The following is a 3,532-nucleotide window of genomic DNA, read 5'->3' as shown; positions in this document are numbered from 1 at the left end:
CAGTTTTTGTATGTTGCTTAAATCCTCCAAAGCGGTTGTGGCAGTAAACACAGGTCAAGGTACGCCACGGTAGGCCACGGAGTCAATGAGCTCGAGTTGAAAAAGAAAAAGCTTACAGCACCTGGTATTCCCAGGCGGTCCTTCCCTTCTCAAGTACTAAACCAGGCCCGACCCTGCTTAGCTTCCGAGATCAGACGAGATCGGGCGTGTTCAGGGTGGTATGGCCGTAAGCAATTAGTGCAGGCGCAAAACCAGGTTTTATACAGTAGCACATAAGGAGTGAGAAAGCTGCTGAGGCTCGACGTTACACTTTTACAAAAACAATCATTAGTTAGATATAAACGGCAGTAATTGATTCAGTAGGACTCCTTATCCATGTAAACGATCATTGTGACATCTGAATTCATTAATTATCTGAAATACACTGCGTGTGCGTGTGATGTTAAATGTTTGAACCAAGGTTAACGGTTAAAGTGTCAGAGAATGGGTGGTGATTTTTTGACGTCCTCCCATGATCTGAAGTGAGCGTGCGTGTTTGTGTTGGTGAAAGTTTAAGAAATGTACAACTGTCGGTTCAGCTCTCTGGTGCTCCCTGCTGGCAGTATCACTATACTGTCCTCATGTTTCACAAAAATAGTTTTGAGAGACGTTGTCAGTTTTTGTATGTTGCTTAAATCCTCCAAAGCGGTTGGCAGTAAACATCAGGTCACGGTACGCCACGGTAGGCCACGGAGGCAATGAGCTCGAGTTGAAAAAGAAAAAGCTTACAGCACCTGGTATTCCCAGGCGGTCTCCCATCCAAGTACTAACCAGGCCCGACCCTGCTTAGCTTCCGAGATCAGACGAGATCGGGCGTGTTCAGGGTGGTATGGCCGTAAGCAATTAGTGCAGGCGCAAAACCAGGTTTTATACAGTAGCACATAAGGAGTGAGAAAGCTGCTGAGGCTCGACGTTACACTTTTACAAAAACAATCATTAGTTAGATATAAACGGCAGTAATTGATTCAGTAGGACTCCTTATCCATGTAAACGATCATTGTGACATCTGAATTCATTAATTATCTGAAATACACTGCGTGTGCGTGTGATGTTAAATGTTTGAACCAAGGTTAACGGTTAAAGTGTCAGAGAATGGGTGGTGATTTTTTGACGTCCTCCCATGATCTGAAGTGAGCGTGCGTGTTTGTGTTGGTGAAAGTTTAAGAAATGTACAACTGTCGGTTCAGCTCTCTGGTGCTCCCTGCTGGCAGTATCACTATACTGTCCTCATGTTTCACAAAAATAGTTTTGAGAGACGTTGTCAGTTTTTGTATGTTGCTTAAATCCTCCAAAGCGGTTGGCAGTAAACATCAGGTCACGGTACGCCACGGTAGGCCACGGAGTCAATGAGCTCGAGTTGAAAAAGAAAAAGCTTACAGCACCTGGTATTCCCAGGCGGTCTCCCATCCAAGTACTAACCAGGCCCGACCCTGCTTAGCTTCCGAGATCAGACGAGATCGGGCGTGTTCAGGGTGGTATGGCCGTAAGCAATTAGTGCAGGCGCAAAACCAGGTTTTATACAGTAGCACATAAGGAGTGAGAAAGCTGCTGAGGCTCGACGTTACACTTTTACAAAAACAATCATTAGTTAGATATAAACGGCAGTAATTGATTCAGTAGGACTCCTTATCCATGTAAACGATCATTGTGACATCTGAATTCATTAATTATCTGAAATACACTGCGTGTGCGTGTGATGTTAAATGTTTGAACCAAGGTTAACGGTTAAAGTGTCAGAGAATGGGTGGTGATTTTTTGACGTCCTCCCATGATCTGAAGTGAGCGTGCGTGTTTGTGTTGGTGAAAGTTTAAGAAATGTACAACTGTCGGTTCAGCTCTCTGGTGCTCCCTGCTGGCAGTATCACTATACTGTCCTCATGTTTCACAAAAATAGTTTTGAGAGACGTTGTCAGTTTTTGTATGTTGCTTAAATCCTCCAAAGCGGTTGGCAGTAAACATCAGGTCACGGTACGCCACGGTAGGCCACGGAGTCAATGAGCTCGAGTTGAAAAAGAAAAAGCTTACAGCACCTGGTATTCCCAGGCGGTCTCCCATCCAAGTACTAACCAGGCCCGACCCTGCTTAGCTTCCGAGATCAGACGAGATCGGGCGTGTTCAGGGTGGTATGGCCGTAAGCAATTAGTGCAGGCGCAAAACCAGGTTTTATACAGTAGCACATAAGGAGTGAGAAAGCTGCTGAGGCTCGACGTTACACTTTTACAAAAACAATCATTAGTTAGATATAAACGGCAGTAATTGATTCAGTAGGACTCCTTATCCATGTAAACGATCATTGTGACATCTGAATTCATTAATTATCTGAAATACACTGCGTGTGCGTGTGATGTTAAATGTTTGAACCAAGGTTAACGGTTAAAGTGTCAGAGAATGGGTGGTGATTTTTTGACGTCCTCCCATGATCTGAAGTGAGCGTGCGTGTTTGTGTTGGTGAAAGTTTAAGAAATGTACAACTGTCGGTTCAGCTCTCTGGTGCTCCCTGCTGGCAGTATCACTATACTGTCCTCATGTTTCACAAAAATAGTTTTGAGAGACGTTGTCAGTTTTTGTATGTTGCTTAAATCCTCCAAAGCGGTTGGCAGTAAACATCAGGTCACGGTACGCCACGGTAGGCCACGGAGGCAATGAGCTCGAGTTGAAAAAGAAAAAGCTTACAGCACCTGGTATTCCCAGGCGGTCTCCCATCCAAGTACTAACCAGGCCCGACCCTGCTTAGCTTCCGAGATCAGACGAGATCGGGCGTGTTCAGGGTGGTATGGCCGTAAGCAATTAGTGCAGGCGCAAAACCAGGTTTTATACAGTAGCACATAAGGAGTGAGAAAGCTGCTGAGGCTCGACGTTACACTTTTACAAAAACAATCATTAGTTAGATATAAACGGCAGTAATTGATTCAGTAGGACTCCTTATCCATGTAAACGATCATTGTGACATCTGAATTCATTAATTATCTGAAATACACTGCGTGTGCGTGTGATGTTAAATGTTTGAACCAAGGTTAACGGTTAAAGTGTCAGAGAATGGGTGGTGATTTTTTGACGTCCTCCCATGATCTGAAGTGAGCGTGCGTGTTTGTGTTGGTGAAAGTTTAAGAAATGTACAACTGTCGGTTCAGCTCTCTGGTGCTCCCTGCTGGCAGTATCACTATACTGTCCTCATGTTTCACAAAAATAGTTTTGAGAGACGTTGTCAGTTTTTGTATGTTGCTTAAATCCTCCAAAGCGGTTGGCAGTAAACATCAGGTCACGGTACGCCACGGTAGGCCACGGAGTCAATGAGCTCGAGTTGAAAAAGAAAAAGCTTACAGCACCTGGTATTCCCAGGCGGTCTCCCATCCAAGTACTAACCAGGCCCGACCCTGCTTAGCTTCCGAGATCAGACGAGATCGGGCGTGTTCAGGGTGGTATGGCCGTAAGCAATTAGTGCAGGCGCAAAACCAGGTTTTATACAGTAGCACATAAGGAGTGAGAAAGCTGC

At 45.0% G+C, this 3,532-nt stretch overlaps 5 non-coding genes and 1 pseudogene across 5 annotated transcripts; all 6 read right to left on the bottom strand.

Moving 5' to 3' along the window:
* Positions 1–109: 109 nt before the first annotated feature.
* Positions 110–232, bottom strand: LOC130396101 (5S ribosomal RNA; annotated as a pseudogene).
* A 529-nt stretch (positions 233–761) lies between these two features.
* On the bottom strand, positions 762–880 carry LOC130397621 (5S ribosomal RNA). The gene has a single exon (XR_008900204.1). It is a non-coding gene; the product is annotated as a 5S ribosomal RNA (ribosomal RNA).
* Positions 881–1,409: 529 nt separating this feature from the next.
* LOC130397620 (5S ribosomal RNA) lies at positions 1,410–1,528 on the bottom strand. Its single transcript, XR_008900203.1, has one exon. It is a non-coding gene; the product is annotated as a 5S ribosomal RNA (ribosomal RNA).
* Positions 1,529–2,057: 529 nt separating this feature from the next.
* LOC130397619 (5S ribosomal RNA) lies at positions 2,058–2,176 on the bottom strand. The gene has a single exon (XR_008900202.1). It is a non-coding gene; the product is annotated as a 5S ribosomal RNA (ribosomal RNA).
* A 529-nt stretch (positions 2,177–2,705) lies between these two features.
* Positions 2,706–2,824, bottom strand: LOC130397618 (5S ribosomal RNA). Its single transcript, XR_008900201.1, has one exon. It is a non-coding gene; the product is annotated as a 5S ribosomal RNA (ribosomal RNA).
* A 529-nt stretch (positions 2,825–3,353) lies between these two features.
* Positions 3,354–3,472, bottom strand: LOC130397616 (5S ribosomal RNA). The gene has a single exon (XR_008900199.1). It is a non-coding gene; the product is annotated as a 5S ribosomal RNA (ribosomal RNA).
* Positions 3,473–3,532: the final 60 nt, after the last annotated feature.

The sequence above is a fragment of the Gadus chalcogrammus genome, chromosome 12 (assembly GCF_026213295.1).
Source record: "Gadus chalcogrammus isolate NIFS_2021 chromosome 12, NIFS_Gcha_1.0, whole genome shotgun sequence".
NCBI lineage: Eukaryota > Metazoa > Chordata > Actinopteri > Gadiformes > Gadidae > Gadus > Gadus chalcogrammus.
This window is presented reverse-complemented; position numbering and strand designations above follow the sequence as displayed.